This window comes from Thamnophis sirtalis, unplaced genomic scaffold (assembly GCF_051295495.1).
Source record: "Thamnophis sirtalis isolate CommonGarterSnake01/CBP01778 unplaced genomic scaffold, rThaSir2_p1.2 scaffold_2, whole genome shotgun sequence".
NCBI classification, from domain to species: Eukaryota; Metazoa; Chordata; class Lepidosauria; order Squamata; family Natricidae; genus Thamnophis; species Thamnophis sirtalis.
The window spans coordinates 2,823,869-2,842,047 of record NW_028261382.1 but is presented as its reverse complement, the minus strand read 5'-3'; the positions used below and the strand labels follow the sequence as shown (position 1 = coordinate 2,842,047).

The following is an 18,179-nucleotide window of genomic DNA, read 5'->3' as shown; positions in this document are numbered from 1 at the left end:
ATTGATACATTTGGCCCACTTTTACAGCGCTTCCACTGATCCTCATAGAAAGTTTAAGATACAATTTCCTACCAGTTTGGAAATGACAAGAATCTGCAAAATTGATTTCAATGATTTTGACTGATTGGCTTGGTGGATATGGCAGGGGAAGGATACTGCAAAATCTCCATTCCCTCCCCATTCCTGGGGGGAAGGATACTGCAAAATCCCCATTCCCTCCCCACTCCAGGGAAGGATACTGCAAAATCTCCATTTCCTCCCCACTCCAGGGGAAGGATACTGCAAAATCCATATTCCCTCCCCACTCCTGGGGAAGGATACTGCAAAATCCCCATTCCCTCCCCACTCCAGGGGAAGGATACTGCAAAATCCCCATTCCCTCTCCACTCCAGGGGAAGGATACTGCAAAATCCCCATTCCCTCCCCACTCCAGGGGAAGGATACTGCAAAATCCCTATTCCCTCCCCACTCCTGGGGAAGGATACTGCAAAATCCCCATTCCCTCCCCACTCCAGGGAAGGATACTGCAAAATTCCCATTCCCTCCCCACTCCAGGGGAAGGATACTGCAAAATCCCCATTCCATCCCCACTCCAGGGGAAGGATACTGCAAAATCCCCATTTCCTCCTCACTCCAGGGGAAGGATACTGCAAAATCCCCATTCCCACCTCACTCTGGGGCCAGCCAGGGGTGATATTTGCCGCTTCTCCGACCTACTCAAAATTTCTGCTACCGGTTCTCCAGAACCTGCTGGATTTCACCCCTGGCCCCAAGTCATAGAATACAGAGTAACAGATTTGGAAGGGACCTTGGAGGTCTTCTAGTCCAACCCCTCTGCTTAAGCAGGAGATACTACACCATTCCAGAGAACCCAAGGCCTGAAAGCCAACTTCATTCTGTTGAGAATTATGATAGATGCAGCCGAGAAGTGGGTTCCTTCTGGCATTACTACCCATTCGGTGCCCGAAAAATTTTGCATGCATGCGCATTTGCAATTAAAAAGGTCAGCACAAGCGCACACCATTGAAAAAAAAGGGGGGGCAATTACATTTTTTCAATGAAGATTGTTCTGCGCACGTGCAGGCCAGAAAATCAAGATGGCAGTGCTCAGGATTGAACCGATAGCGTCACAAGTTGCTACCTATTCAGCCGAATCGGTCTGAAACGATAGGAACACTCCTCTGGTGCAGACAACGTGAAATTGCATGCAAGTTTATCAGCCAAATTGCCGAACAGCTATGACTAAAAATGCTCCCTTTAGAGAATGCCCAAGCAGATAAACAGAAACAGAGGATGAATACCAGTTAAGATTCCGACGATGAAAGGGGTCGTTTGGCGGTGCCTGTCAGAAGAGGGTTTTTCGTAGATAAAACTCTACTGGCTAAAGGTCTGAGAGATAACGTTATAGGCCACCTTTGTTTCAAAAGGTCAGCCTCGGACGTCCAACTCCGTGAGAGATAAAAATGCATATTTAGCCAAAGAAACTGGTTGCCAGAACAACGGAAGAAAGGAACACCAAGTAACGCCATGACCCAAGATAGCATTTGACCCATCCCTGGTGACACCAGAGGAAATGAAGATGCTCAGGAGAAGCGCTTTTCTGAACCCAGGTGGGGTCATCTTGGGCTCCTCCATTGCACAAATCTAACTTCCCTTCACTGTTGCTTCTTAAAGCAATAGCAATAGCAGTTAGACTTATATACCGCTTCATAGGGCTTTCAGCCCTCTCTAAGCGGTTTACAGAGTCAGCATATCGCCCCCAACAACAATCCGGGTCCTCATTTTACCCACCTCGGAAGGATGGAAGGCTGAGTCAACCTTGAGCCAGTGAGATTTGAACAGCCGAACTGCAAAACTGCAGTCAGCTGAAGTAGCCTGCAGTGCTGCACTCTAACCACTGCGCCACCTCTTTAAATAAACCACTGCAACTGATTGGGCTAACAGGATGCACCAAACCAACTGTGTTTAGTTGGTTAAGCCAGCCAGGTATATGGTGGTTTAACCAACTACACACAGCCAGTCGCAGAGTTCAGCCTAGCTTTTCCAGAGCATCCTTACAGTATCCTTCCCCCTGCCACACCCACTAAGCCATGCCCACAGAACTGGTAGTAAAAAATTAAATTAAATTTGTGTATGGGCTCTGGGAAGTCGGGGGAGGGAAGGCTGGAGGGGTTGGGGGGAGGGTGGAGGGGGAGGGATGAATATTAAGTTTGACGAGGGGTGTTAGATTTTAATGTAATATGATTGCACATGTATACTGTCTTCTCTTATTTATTTTTCTTTAAAACTAAGATATGTTAAGTATATTGATACGGAAGCATAAATACCATCAACATAGAATGGAGTTTGCTCAGAAGCGGAAATACACCAATGAGAGGAAGAGTGGGAAATAGAGGAGAGAAGAAAGATAGGAAGAGAGGGATAGGAGAGAGGGTAAGGGGGGAAGAGGAGGAGGATAAGGAGGAGTGGAATGAAGAGAGAGGAGAAGGAGAAAGGAAGGGGAAGTAGAGTAGGAAAGGATGATGGAGGGAAGAAAGGAGGTAGGAGAGAGGTAGAAGAAAGAGGTGTATGGAGAGCAGAAGAGCTAATAATGGGTTTTTATCTTTCTGGGCGTTGATGGCAAGAGGAACTGATGTAATTACTACTTAATACAATAGGATATTGGCTATGTAATAGTATACATGTGATTATATGTTATGAAAGTGGAAAATAAAAAAAGTATATTTTAAAATAATAATAATAATAATAATAATAATAATAATAATAATAATAATAATAATAATAATAATAATAATAAAAATAAAATAAAATTTCACCACCGAGCCAATCTCCCTTTACATTAATGGACCCAGATCGCTCCAGCCTTCGGCTCTCCAACGAAGCTTTGTCAGAAATCAAATCCCTGGCCCCCTGCCACCATTGTGTGGGGAACAAGGCCATTTATAATCATTCTGCAAGGCATCCTTCCTTGGCATCCCCGCCTTCGCTTGGCTCGGTGGCTGCCAAGAAGCCGGTTCCCTGCTAGCAATCTGAAATCCTTCACTTCCAATGACAACTTGGCATTATAAGAGTCAAGAGTTTCGCAGATGTAAAGGCGGGGAAGGCCCTCTTTTTTAAAAAAAGAAAAAGAAAAATGCATGCGCGCGGCTTACGATGCCATTCAAAACGCCCCCGGAATGTAGGAAACACTCAACCTTAAAGCTTTCCTCTTTATGTACAAAGTGCCCGGTTCATAAAAGAGGCAAGTTCGAGGGGATTCAAGAACCGAGAGTGGAAATTAGAGCTTCGTTTTACTAGGAGGTGAGGTTTTCACACGGTTGGTCCAAGGTTGAGAAGCAACGAGAGAATCCAGAATGAAGGAACCGAAAGACGCATCAGGGAAACTGAAGAAGGCTGTGTGGCAAATCAAGGACAGAAGAACATTGAAAAGTGAGGCGGGGAAGGGAGGGATCAGGTTGAGGAAAGGCAATATAGATGGCGACGTTTAATAATATTATGCTCTGGAAAGAGACAGCACCCGTCTCAGGTCCGGTTTGATTGTTAGGCTGCCCGCAATGCATTTCAAGCTCTACCTTTTAATTTGCCTTTTTTTTAAACAAAAAAAGGCATCTGGTGCAATCCTGGCCTAACTATCTTGTAACCACACTGTGGCTTAAGACTTCAGCAGGGGTGATTATATCAAGGAAGCCACTAGCATTCAACCTAGGCCAGGGATGAGCAAACTGCGGCTCTGGAGCCGCATGTGGCTCTTTCATCTCCCTGCTGCGGCTCCCTGTCGTTCAAAATATGGCACAACTGCCAGGGGTGGGTTGCCGCCAGTTCTCGCCTCTTCTATAGAAGAGGTTCCACAATTCTACCGTGCCGTTTAGAACCGGTTCCAGCTTCCCCCACCCCCCGCCCGTTTGCACATCATCAAGATGAAGAGCGAGAGGAGGAATTCTGGGAGTTGAAGTCCACAAGTCTTAAAGCTGTCAAGTTTGAACACCCCTGGGGTTTTTTTCCTAAAGGGTTAGGGGTGCAAGGGTCTTGTAACTTGACAGCTTTAAGACTTGCACACTTCAATGCCAGAGTTCCTGAGCCAACATGACTGGAGGAGGAATTCTGGGAGTTGAAGTCCACAAGTCTTAAAGCTGTCAAGTTTGAACACCCCTGGGGGGTTTTATCTAAAGGGTTAGGGGTGTGAGGGTCTTTTAACTTGACAGCTTTAAGACTTGCGTGCTTCAAATGCCAGAGTTCCTGAGCCAACATGACTGGAGGAGGAATTCTGGGAGTTGAAGTCCACAAGTCTTAAAGCTGTCAAGTTTGAACACCCCTGGGGGGTTTTATCTAAAGGGTTAGGGGTGTGAGGGTCTTTTAACTTGACAGCTTTAAGACTTGCGTGCTTCAAATGCCAGAGTTCCTGAGCCAACGTTTTGGTTGCTAAGCAAGAGCGTTGTCAAGTGAGTTTCACCACATTTTACAAGTTGGCCACACCCACCCAGTCATATGGCCGGCAAGCCACTGACCCTCCAAAATATCTCTGAGTTGGTAGCTTCTACTAACATAGCATAAAAGCTCAAGGTATGATGCCCAGCAAGGATCTTCTGTTGTTGACTTTGATGCTAGAATATCATCTGAATTTCTTAGCTATTCCCTTAAGTTTTTTCCTGGCTTACTTCTGTTTCATTTCAGCTCTTACATGTTTAATGGCTCTGGTGATAACTTTTCTCTCTCTACCCCCCCCCCCAAATGGACACCCTGTGTCTCTCTAGGTGTCATGGAACAACCCCAGTGAGAATAGCCAAATGCTCAGAGTTGACACTCAACCATTTATGGCCGCATCTAGGCAGCTTCCATCCAACATCCAAGCACCATAACTGGCAGTTTCAGCGTTGGGGAAGCCGAGGTGCTCAATGCTTCGGGAAGGCCTACCTTAAGCCACCTCTCTCTCCCTGGTGTGACAAGTGCTAATTTCACACCTTCTTAAAAGAGTCGCTCATGGAAGATTGCCTTGACGCATTCTTGAAGCTCTGGCTTCTTCAGGGCACAGTTGCATTTAATTAACCTGATAATGACACACCGTTGGTTCCTATTTGTAGAATGTCGTACAGTCCCAAATAGAAGGGGAAGATCAGAGAAAAGTGTTCTCCCCCAGAAAGTGGGCGACAAGGACATGTTCCTTCAATGATTCACTTCCCCCTCTTCCATCATTAAAGCGGAGATGGTGCGGAAACAGCGTCCCTCGATGCCGCCTGCAAACACGGGTTGCAAGAAAGACTGCCGAGGGTTACGTATTAAGCATGCAATTAATAGAAGGTTTTTGAAGAAGCCTTCAAGAATAGCTGCTTTGTTCGGAAAGATGGAAATAACCAGAAATGGGTGTTTCATGCTACGGTGGACTCCCTCTGCACTGCTTCCAGGGACATTCAGCACCATGGACAGGAACCAACCGCATGAAGACAGTTGGAGGATTACTCAATGGGAAGTTGCGGTTAGCCAACACCGATGGGTTTTTTTTTAATCCTTTCTTTTGAACCCACTTCCCTGTCTTGAATGGTCCTTCCAAATGCCAATGGGAGTTGAAATGAAACAATGTTCATATTTCCAACCCTTCCCTTCCCTTTTCTTTCTTTCTTTCTTTCTTTCTTTCTTTCTTTCTTTCTTTCTTCTTTCTTTCCTTTCTTTCTTTCTTTCTTTCTTTCCTTCCTTCCTTCCTTGCTTGCTTCCTTCCTTCCCTCCTTCCTTCCTTGGTGTTACAGTGGTTAGAATGCAGTATTGCATGCTGATTCTGCCCGCTGCCAGCAGTTTGATCCTGACTGGCTCAAGGTTGATTTCAGCCTTCCATCCTTCCGAGGTGGGTAAAATGAGGACCTGGGTTGTTGGGGGGGGGGCAAGAGGCTGACTTGTCAAACCTGCAAGCCATCTTTTCCTTTTAGGTTTTAGGCCTGCCACACTTTCTACCATCTACTTTCTACTGTGGGAAAATGGGAGGGTGGGACTATGTGGAGTTGGGTGATGTGTAGCCATAACAACATTCTTCTTAGAAAGCCAAGGTCATCTTGGTCTCTGCACCTGGCCAGATCTGGATGGGAGGAATCTGTCTTCGTGGCAGTGGGAGATTGGACCATGGGATGGACTGGTGGGTGTTGGGGGTGGGATCTTGAACTTTCAACTGGGTGGGGAAAACCCGGAAGCTTTCAGATTCGGATTTTCCCAGAGGTGCCAACATGGCTCTCTTCATCAATTGGAACTTTGAGGAATCCTTTGCCTTGGACTCTGATTTAATTTTGGATGCTACTTGGATGCTACCCTAACCCTGACTCTGTAAACCACTGAGAGAGGGCTGTAAAGCACTGTAAAGCAGCATATAAGTCTAAGTTCAATTGGTACTGCTATGTCAACATGAATCCACTACCCCATCCTTGTTCACACACACACACATGTACACGTACACGTACACGTACACACACACACCAATCCGACATCTTTCCAGAACCGCCAGTCTTGAGTAAACCATTGTCTTTGTCAGTCCAATTTTGGGGGCAGCCTGTTACTACGGAGATGACGCAAGACTAGGAGTGTCACCCGAAAAGAGGAGAAGCGGAGATGCCTGGTAGGTGTTAGGTGATCTCCAGAGCCACATCGTTGCGCAATATCAAAGCGGAGCATAGCTAATATAGATTCCCTTTATCATCTGCCATAGATTGGTCTCGATAGAGGACGCCCCATTAGCTAAGCGCTCCGCAGGCTTCCTAATTTCCGGAGAAATAGGATTTCCCCAGCCATTAAAACCGATCGCCGGCCACTGTCAAACCTGCTGATTTCATTAAGAGACGCCATCTGCATCCAGAAACCAAACAAAGCAGTGAAATCAAACAATGCCATTAGCTGGCATTTATCCTGGCCCGAAAATGAGCTATTGTTCTGGAGGCAAGGCATAATTTAATCTACGTAAGGGAGAAGAATGGCGACGGTTCCTCGCTCATTCTACTTGCCATTGTGGGTCAGGTAAATGGAATGAATGCAAATTTCTACTCCTGTTTTGTTCTAACAACTCCCAGCCCTCGTTTCTCAAACAAGGGAGAAGAAAATATCTCCGGTTGCTTTCCGCCGGTTTCTCGTTCAATCTGGCGAGAGATAAATTTGCTCTACACGGTCTCGGAGGAGCTGGAAACGGGGGAGAAGGGGACCTTCTCCTGGATGGATTGTGAGGATCTTGAAGTCCTTTAGCCAAGCGGCCCACCAGAAGAAGGATGAGACCGCTTTCACTTTCATTTTCCAAGGCAAGGGTGAGCAACCTGTGGCTCTGGAGCTGCACGTGGCTCTTTCATCCCACTGCTGTGAGAATCACTGTCCTACACTAATATGAAAGTTGTTGAGAACTGGGGCACTGTTACTCTGGGGTGGGCTTCAAAAATTGCAGCAATGGGTTCGCTGCTCCATTGCTGGGTGGGCATGGCCATGCCGGGTGTGGCCTAGGCGGCCTCTTGCATCCTTGGGGAGGGGGGAATTTTACATCCTCCCCAGGCTCCAGAGGCTTTCTGGAGGCTGGAAACAGGCTTGTTTCTGGACTTCCGGGACTTCCGGTAGGCCCATTTTTTGCCCTCCCCGAGCCTCCATGCAGGCCTGGCACTCCCTGGCATGATGGACAGGCCATGTGGAGACCCTAGTCAGGGGTGTCTTTTGGGGGTGTGCCAAACTGGCCAGAATCCTACCTAACCCACTCAAACTCCCAGCAGCTCACCCTGGCTGTTACTTCTCAAGGGGTAAAATTGAGACATCATTTTGAGAGCCGAGGTGGCGCAGCGGTTAAATGCAGCACTGCAGGCTACTTCAGCTGACTGCAGTTCTGCAGTTCAGCGGTTCAAATCTCACCGGCTCAGGGTTGACTCAGCCTTCCATCCTTCCGAGGTGAGTAAAATGAGGACCCGGATTGTTGTTGGGGGCGATAGGCTGACTCTGTAAACCGCTTAGAGAGGGCTGAAAGCCCTATGAAGCGGTATATAAGTCTAACTGCTATTGCTATTGCTATTGCTATTGCTATTGCTATTGCTATTGCTATTGCTATTGCTATTGCTATTGCTATTGCTATTGCTATTGCTAAACATTTTACAAAATCCCCAGCAGGGAAACAGTTCTCCAGCTTCTGCTTCCAGAAGGAAGGAAACAGAAGGGAGACTCTGGGCCATAAGGGATGCCTTCACCACCCCATCTCGTCCTCCCTTGGGCGAAAAGATCTCCAGCATTAGCTCATTGGCTCCGGCTTGGTCTCCAAACCGTTTCTCGCATGTTTTATTACTCCTCGTTACCGCAGATGTCTGTCTGCAGCAGCTTCTCCTTGGGTTCGGAGTCACACAGCTCAAGGAAGGCATCAGTATAAATTAAGAACGAAGCCGGTGGGAGTCTCATTTGTATTCTGGTCCAGCGGCCTCAGCCTTCAGCCCGGCTAGGAAGAAACACAGGGAAGCTTTGCCGAGGAGGCCTGAAGAATATTTCACTCCAATTCCAATTTATTTCCCGTTATTAATGCTTCTGGAAGCTGAGCCTCGCCTAGAAGCAAAAACACACACACACACACACCACATCCAGGAGGACTGCTGGGCTCAACTCTAATCTCATTAGCCAGCTTAAACAACAGGGCTCAGGATTCAATTTGGAAGAAGTTATGGGAAAACTTTAAGAGGAGCAGTCCTGTGGGGAGGGCAAAGACACCCCCCCCCCATCCGAATGAGATGGGTCTCAGTGGGGCATTTTTGCCGGATTCCTCGGGTGTGATGGAGGACTCTTGTGTTGTGACCCAGGCTTCCTTGCAAAGCAAGAAGCAGAGTGTGGGTCCTGGCAAAAGCCCTTTTTATTGACACGACTGTGAATTCCTTTCATTCCCAGTCCGCAAGGCTTGGCAAACAGTCTTTCAGAGGAATGTTTATCCACACAAACCTTATCTCGCTGGGCAAGATGCCAGATCACTAGTTTCCACTAGTTGCGCCCCTTCCTGGATCGGGATGCTCTGTGCACAGTCACTCATGCCCTCGTCCTTTCTCACCTGGACTACTAAGTAGAGCCGAGGTGGCGCAGTGGTTAAATGCAGCACTGCAGGCTACTTCAGCTGACTGCAGTTCTGCAGTTCAGCTGTTCAAATCTCACCGGCTCAGGGTTGACTCAGCCTTCCATCCTTCCGAGGTGCGTAAAATGAGGACCCGGATTGTTGTTGAGGGCAATATGCTGACTCTATAAACCGCTTAGAGAGGGCTGAAAGCCCTATGAAGCAGTATATAAGTCTAACTGCTATTGCTATTGCTACTGTAACGCTCTCTACATGGGGCTGCCCTTGAAGAGCACCCGGAGGCTTCAACTGGTCCAGAATGCGGCTGCGCGGGTTATTATGGGGGCACCCAGGTGCTCCCATGTTACACCCCTTTTAGGCGGCCTGCACTGGTTGCCGGTTGTCTTCCGGGTGCGATTCAGGGTGCTAATTATGACCTTTAAAGCACTCCATGGCTTAGGCACAGGGTACCTGCGAGACCACCTACTGCCACCGGTAGCCTCCCACCGTCCAGTGCGATCCCACAGAGTTGGCCTCCTCAGGGTGCCATCAGCCAGGCAGTGCCGGCTAGCGACCCCCAGGGGGAGAGCCTTCTCCATGGGACACCCTTCCCTCTGGAATGAGCTGCCCCCGGAGCTTCGTATAATCCCCAACCTCTGGTCCTTCCGACGCGCCCTAAAAAATTGGCTTTTCCAGCAAGCCGGCCTGGCCTGAACAAATAAAATAAATGATTGATTATTGTTAATTGTCAGCACCTCTTCATTGGGTAATTAGGAAAGAAGACCACGAGACTCCATAGGTAGAAATCAAGTGTACTTTTACTAATTATAAATGATTAGAGGCGCAGCAAAGCGAAGACTGATTATTTAGGCGCGAAAGCGATTGATATATAGAATAACCCATTCCCCACCCCTTGGCATCCCAGTTATAGTCCAATCATAATTCTCCTAAGTGTCAGGTGTGAGATAACTTCAAGATAACTTTAATTCGATATTTTTTTTTAAAAAAAAGTGTCATTGTCAATTTTAATTGGGTTTGGGATGTTCTATTTAATTTTTTTTTGACTTTTGTATTATGTGTTTCTTTTAATGTTGTACGCCGCCCTGAGTCCTCGGGAGAAGGGCGGCATATAAATCTAATAAACTTCAACCTAAACCAAAGGCAGGTCAATGCAAAACTGGGCACAGAGTCTCTTTTTGTTACATACATAACTTTCCACTTTTGAAAGGACCGAAGGAACAAATTGTGTCCTGCAAAAGCCCCTTCGCCATTCACTCCTCTTTTGTTTCCTAAGGGAGGGGCCATTTACCTCCAAGGTGTGGTTTTACTCCCAGGTCCACCCTGTTTTCTTAGTTGTTGAAGGAAGGAAGGAAGTCTCCGCATTATTTCTGTCACATTGTTATTGGAGACAGATCCAGTTCCTTGGACTTCCAGACTTTAAGTTCCCCAAATCCCATGTTGGCTGGAGAACATGGCCAGCTGAATTCCACACACATACCTGGAAGTTCTCCAGGACGAAAAAAGTTGCTGGGTTTGAAAAAGTGAAGGAAAGAGCCCATTGCTGCATTCATCCCTTTGTTTCTAGGCCTCCTATCAGTATTTTCTCAGCATTCCGACCAAGTAATGGATAAGTTGGTCTTGGCCAACTTGGGTGCCTTCCAAATATGTTGGACTGAGCTCCACAGAGTCCCCAGGCAGCTTGGCCCAAAACCATGGAGGGATTATGGGAATAGACATCCCTCAAATCCAGAAGGTTCTGGGCTGATGAAGGCTGATGAAGACCTTCAAGCACATCCAGAAGCATCCTTCTGTTCGTTGAGAACAGACTGCAGCTGGCAAGTAAAATTCAAATGTCAGAGGTTTGAAAAATACTGCTACCCAAGCAGGCATCCACACATTTCTCAAAGAACAATAGGACTTCCATTAAAATTCACTGTGGATCATAATTTCAGGCTCAACATGTCCTCATGAATAACCATCTCTACTAAGAAGAGGACAGCGGAGACGCCAAGAGATTAGAGAATCTGCAAAGTTTGGCCTGGATAAATGTGGTGTTTCACCAACACGTCTTGCCATGATTTCTTTAGTGCAGTGATTCTTGACCTTGGCAACTGTCACCTGTGCCCAGAATTACCCAGCCAGATGTTAAAATTGCCAGACACTAGTTTAGTGTGGCCCAGGGAGCAAAGTAGAAAAGAGAGGGAGAGAAAGAGGGAGAGAAAGAAAGAAAAAAGAAAGAAAAAAGAAGGAAGGAAGGAGGGGAGGAAAGAAAGAAAGAGAAAGAAAGAAAGAGAAAGAAAGAAAGAAAGAAAGAGAAAGAAAGAAAGAAAGAAAGAGAAAGAAAGAAAGACAGAAAGAGAGAAAGAGCAGGGGAGGGAGGGAGGGAGAGAAGGAGGAAGGGAGGGAGGAAAGAAAGAGAAAGAAAGAGTTAAGGGAAGGGAGGGAAGGGAGGAAGGGAGAAAAGAAGAAAGGAAAGAAAGAAAAAGAAGGGAAGGAGGCAAGAAAGAAGGAAGGAAGAAAAAAGAAGGAAGGAATGAGGGGAGGAAAGAGAAAGAAAGAAAGAAAAAGACAGACAGACAGACAGACAGACAGACAGACAGACAGACAGACAGAAAGAAAGAAAGAAAGAAAGAAAGAAAGAAAGAAAGAAAGAAAGAGCAGGAGAGGGAGGGAGGGAGAGAGGGAGGGAGGAAAGGAGGGAGGAAAGAAAGAGAAAGAAAGAGTTAAGGGAAGGAAGGGAAGGGAGGGAGGAAAGAAGAAAGGAAGGAAAGGAAGAAAGAGAAAGGGAAGGGGGGAGGCAAGAAAGAAGGAAGGAAAGAAAGGAATAAAGAAAGAAAGAAAGAAAGAAAGAAGAGGGGAGGGGGAGGAAGAAATAAAGAAAGAGGGAAGGGAAAGAAAGGGAGGGAGGAAAGAAGGAAGGAAGGAAGGAAAGAAAGAAAGAAAGAAAGAAAGAAAGGATTAGAAAAGGAAGGGAAGGAGGCAAGAAAGAAGGAAGGAAGGAAAGAAAGGAAGGGAGGGAGGAAAGAAGGAAGGAAGGAAAGAAAGAAAGGATTAGAAAAGGAAGGGAAGGAGGCAAGAAAGAAGGAAGGAAGGAAAGGAAGGAAGAACCAATCAGAAGCATGCACCTGAGCCGAGTCTGCTGCTGCTCCTCAAACTCTGAAAGGTTATAGCAAATAATATGATGGGATAGATTTTCCCCATAATGTGAAGAAAATTGCTTTTTACCAACTATCTGGCAGTTCCAAAGCAATTACACTTTGGGGGAGAGCTGAGAAGGCGAGAGAGAATACCTGAGTGCTGTGCATATAGAGAGAGAGATTTGGCCTGTTGTTGTTAATGTGGAAACCAAGTAATAGCAGAAAATGCCTCTAAAAGCAGCAATTTCGGGTATCAGACATGTGAGTATTAAATATTTACTTCTCGCAAAAGAGGTGGTTTGTGCTGGCAACCGGACAGGATGGCTAAACCGTTTTATTGGCAACGGGATCCTGTTAGCATCTCTGACCTGGTCAAGGTGGGCCGTCATCATCCACGTTGGACTTCTCCAGTTGCTTTCGACCCTCTTTCCCAGCCCATTGTCCTCCTGCTCCCAAGCCCTCGGGGATGTTGTTGAATGTTGATTTTATTTATATGCTGCCCTTTTCCCCCGAAGGGGACTCAGGGCGGCTCACAACTCAACCAGGGAAGGGGGGGATACAGACAAAATTAAAAACGACACAAAATAATACATAGTTTAAAACACACAGCAGTCATACCATTCGAGACAGGGGCAACGGTTCCTTAGCCCCAGGCCTGTCGAAACAGCCAGGTTTTAAGGGCTTTGAAGGCCTGGAGGGTGGTGAGGGTGCGAATCTCCACGGGGAGTTCGTTCCAGAGGGTCGGAGCAACCACAGAGAAGGCCCTCCTCCGGGTAGTCGCCAGTCAACACTGGCCGGCGGATGGAATTCGGAGGAGGCCTAATCTGTGGGATCTAATCGATCGGGTGGAGGTAATTGGCAGCAGGCGGTCTCTCAAGTACCCAGGTCCAATACCATGAAGGGCTTTATATAAGTGACGATCACTTTGGTGTCGGTTTCCTTCCAACACAAAGCTCTCCGTTGCTTGTTGTAGCAGGGGCTGGGTGGAACCAAGCAGTGGCTCTTCACACACACCAAGATTACCACTACAGAACAAGCCACCGCAAGCTTGGTTCGTACACAATTGGAGCCCGTGGATTTGTGGCTTAGAAGCCAAGAGTGCCAGGACAGCAGCAGCCTCTGACACAAAGCATCACCCGTCCGACGAAGGTGGGATTGTGTCACAATGTCACGATGCTCCGTGCAGGTTGGAGGAGGGTGTCATCACCCATCGTTCCTCTGCCATCCCCTGGTGTTGTGCTTAAGGACTGCACAGGATTCCCTAACAACCACAACCTGAACTGCCATGGTGCACCGAAGATCGCATTTAATTTCGTTGCAAAAGGTGCATTGACAATAAAGGACACTTAACCAAACTTCAGCCAGCAGCCTTGGTCGTTATCAAAGATTCATCCGCAAGACTGTTGGTGGCGCAATACTGGAAGAAGGAAGATTTGCCTACTATTCAAGAATGGACATTAAAAGTAACAAACCTAGCAGAGATGGCTAAAATATCAGCATATCTCAAGGACCATTCAAACGAGAGATGTAAACTGGAGTGGAGAAGATGGATTGACTATACTCAAAATAAATTTGGGGCTAAGAAATTCCAGATAGTTTATGACTGAAGAAACAAGGAATGATATAATCTGTTTATTTATTTATTTTATTTATTTATTTATTAGACTTATATACCGCTTCATAGGGCTTTCAGCCCTCTCTAAGTGGTTTACAATTTTTTTTTAGCAAATTGAGTCAGCAACTTGCTCCCACAGTCCGGGTCCTCATTTCACCCACCTCGGAAGGATGGAAGGCTGAGTCAACCTTGAGCCGGTGAGATTAGAACCGCTGAACTGCAGATCACAGCCAGCTAAAGTGGCCTGCAGTACTGCACCCTAACCACTGCGCCACCTCGGCTCTATAGATTTGGATTTAGTCTAGCAAGGAGGAGTTAAAGCTCAAATGAAAGATGATACTAACTTTCTTTAAGTTTATTTTAGAACATCTTTGTTAAAGATTTATACCCTGTATTTGTTTTGGAAAGTCGGGGGGGGGGAAGCTTGGGAGGGGGGTTCAGGTGTGGAGGGCAGGGGGTAAGGTAAACATTTGTAAAAGTTTTTTTGTTCTAAAAATTTTCAATTTAAAAAAAATAAAAGATTCATCCGGCGTTTGATTGATTTTGCTGCTAATATCAATCTGGGCGTCCCGTTTATCAGCTCCAAAGCCTTTTCCAAGAATTTGTGCTACCTCGTTTCATTTCATTTCATTCATTTCATTCATTTCATTCATTTCATTCATTTCATTCATTTCATTCATTTCATTCATTTCATTCATTTCATTCATTTCATTCATTTCATTTATTAAATTTATAGGCCGCCCAATCCCAGAGGTCTCCGGGCGGCTTACAACCAAAGAAGAAAAAAGAAAAGCAAAATAAGTAAAAAAAAATAGTTTAAAATTCACAACACACATATGTTGTAATCGGGGCTGGACCTTAACACTAAGGTCAACAGCCCCAGGCCTACCGGAATAGCCAGGTTTTAACAGCTTTCCTGAAGGCCATGAGAGCGGGTAAGGTCCGGATCTCTGGGGGTAGCTCATTCCAAAGGGCCGGAGCAGCCACAGAGAAGGCTCTCCTCCGGGGAGCCGCCAGCCGACATTGTCTGGCTGACGGCATCTGAAGGAGGCCCAATCTGTGGGATCTCACCGGCCGTTGGGAGGTATGTGGCAGTAGGCGGTCTCACAGATACGCTGGCCCTAAGCCATGTAGGGTTTTAAAGGTAATAACCAACACCTTGAATTGCATCCGGAGACCAATGGGTAGCCAGTGCAACTCGCGGAGGACAGGTGTAACGTGGGTGTACCTCGGTGCACCCAATATCGCTCGCGCGGCCGCATTCTGGACTAGCTGCAGTCTCCGAACGCTTTTCAAGGGTAGCCCCATGTAGAGCACGTTGCAATAATCAATCTGGGCGTCCCGTTTATCAGCTCCAAAGCCTTTTCCAAGAATTTGTGCTACCTCGTTTCTCCAGGCAGTGCTGGGGGAGGAAAGGAAAGGCCAATCCCGGCTTAGAAAGGATCCTCCTTTAAAACAACCGTTGTCCTGCTGTTATAGCAGTTAGACTTATATACCGCTTCATAGGGCTTTCAGCCCTCTCTAAGCGGTTTACAGAGTCAGCATATCGCCTCCAACAATCCGGGTCCTCATTTTACCCACCTCGGAAAAATGGAAGGCTGAGTCGACCTTGAGCCGGTGAGATTTGAACAGCCGAACTGCAGATAACAATCAGCTGAAGTGGCTGCAGTACAGCACTCTAACCACTGCGCCACCTCGGCTCATATTATTATTATTGACTCTTGCAAAGTGAAATTGAAGCATGAGGCAGATGTGTGCCCTAGATAAATAACCTTTATTAGGCCAGCTATTTAGGACGAAACAAAAGGCGACCAAGACAAGAACCCACAGAGGCGACAACTGAAAATCCATCACAAGGCAGCAAGGGGAATTGACACTAATCGCCCCCATTTCTTTCCACCGGTTAGGGACCTTCAAGTGCCCCTCTTAACCACGGCAGGATAAATGGGATTAATTTTATTGATCGGCCAAAGTTACATTGCTGAGACAAAGCCATCGGATGAGTTCCACGCTTCTCCTTTGCTCCTGAACTGATGGATGGATGGATGGATGGATGGATGGATGGATGGATGGATGGATGGATGGATGGCTGGCTGGCTGGCTGGCTGGCTGGATGGATGGCTGGCTGGATGGCTGGCTGGCTGGCTGGCTGGATGGCTGGCTGGCCGGCCGGATGGATGGATGGATGGATGGATGGATGGATGGATGGATGGATGGATGGATGGATGGATGGATGGAAATGGAGAAGACCAAATCCCTTCAGTAAAGAATCTCATCCAAGGTCTCATTCAATTTAGAGATCCGATTATTGATTGATTGATGATGTTGGTAGGGCTGACCATCTCATGGAGATGTCCCTCAAAGGTTTCCTCCTTCAAGTTCTGGAGCTTGGGGCCTTGTGTGTCTCCGGGATGAATTCCTTGGAAGCCTGCTGCAATTTTTGATAGGCCATAGGCAGCTGCCTTCAAGGCTCTCCATCAAAAGGATTGGCCTGGTTTGGAATCTGGACTTTGATCTCTGCACAATCAGCAGCACTTCTTGGCTTGATCTGTATCATTCCTCATGATTGAAGTTGTCCGTTTCATGGATTTTCCTGTTCCTATCTGCGTCTTGTTTTTTTCCTCTTGAGCATCTCTTCAAGTCTCCTCTTCCAAACCTCTTTCTGCCTTTGTATCCTGCAGCTAAGGTCTCCATGCCTTCTCATTCCCTCCCTTCTCCCCTGGTCTCACCATCAGAATTCAACAGAATAACAAAGTTGGAATGGACCTTGAGATCTTCTAGTCTGACCCCCAGCTCAAGCAGGAGAGCCTATACCATCCCTGATGGGTGTTTCCCTTCCCCCTTCAGGACCGAGGTGGTGCAGTGGTTAGAGTGCAGTACTTCAGCCACTTCAGCTGACTGCTAAGCTGCAGTTTGGTGGTTCAAATCTCACCGGCTCAAGGTTGACTCAGCCTTCCATCCTTCCAAGGTGGGTAAAATGAGGACCCAGACTGTGGGGGCGATATGCTGACTCTGTAAACCGCTTAGAGAGGGCTGAAAGCCCTATGAAGAGGTATATAAGTCTAACTGCTATTGCTATTGCTATTAGAGAATCATTCATCCAACCGATTTTATCCTCTGTCGAGCAAAAATTCAACACCGTATTATTCATCCTTTAGAAAAGGGTTATCTGCCCGGCAATCATTTGTAACCATGAATCATACAGCGTGACGGATGAGAGAAAGAGACAGCGAAAAGCGGGCGTTGAACAAGATCAAAGTTAGAGAACAAAAACATCGCATTCTCCATCTCACTTTTCTCGGGTCTCGATGTCAGATCTTTTCAGACCTTTTAAACATCGGTTTTCAACTGAATGAACACAACAAAGGTGTGTGGGCTATGGCCAGGTCATAAATGAACACTTACAGCCCATATCACATGGATGTGAAGCTGCTTTTGGGTCATGAAAAGAAAGAAGTTTAAACCTGGGGGGGGGGGAGGAGGAATAAAAACAGCGACAGAGATCATTCAGATAAAAGCCATTGATCCTAACACTGGATTGGATTCAGTTTAAAGGTAAAGGTTCCCCTGGCACATATGTGCTAGTGGTTCTTGACTCTAGGGGGCAGTGCTCATCTCTGTGTCAAAGCCGAAGAGCCAGCGCTGTCCGAAGGCGTCTCCATAGTCATGTGGCTGGCATGACTCAACGCCGAAGGCGCACGGAACGCTGTTCCCTTCCCACCAAAGGTGGTTCCTATTTTTCTACTTGCGTTTTTTACATGCTTTCGAACTGCTAGGTTGGCAGAAGCTGGGACAAGTCACGGGAGCTCCCTCCGTTACACGGCACTAGGGATTCGAACTGCTGAACTGCCAACCTTTCTGATTAATCAAGCTCGTAAGGACTCCCTTTATATACTGTGTTTCCCCGACTATAAGACAGGGTCTTATTTTCTTTTGACCCCCGAAATAAGCGGTTGGCCTTATTTTCAGGGAGGTCTTATTATTATTATTATTATTATTTTTTAAAAAATGTACTTTTTTTATTTTCCACTTTCATAACATATAATCACATGTATACTATTACATAGCCAATATCCTATTGTATTAATTACATCAGTTCCTCTTGTCATCAACGCCCAGAAAGATAAAAACCCATTATTAGCTCTTCTGCTCTCCATACACCTCTTTCTTCTGCCTCTCTCCTACCTCCTTTCTTCCCTCCATCATCCTTTTCTGCTCTACTTCCCCTTCCTTTCTCCTTCTCCTCTCTCTTCATTCCACTCCTCCTTATCCTCCTCATCTTCCCCCCCTTACCCTCTCTCCTATCCCTCTCTTCTTATCTTTCTTCTCTCCTCTGTTTCCCACTCTTCCTCTCATTGGTGTAGTTCAGCTTCCATACTACTTTACTTCCCCTTCCTTTCTCCTT

At 46.6% G+C, this 18,179-nt stretch overlaps 1 protein-coding gene across 2 annotated transcripts in view; it reads right to left on the bottom strand.

Annotated features, from left to right (window-relative positions):
* LINGO1 (leucine rich repeat and Ig domain containing 1) overlaps positions 1-18,179 on the bottom strand; it is a 386,153-nt gene that overhangs the window by 355,014 nt on the left and 12,960 nt on the right. The window lies entirely within an intron of this gene.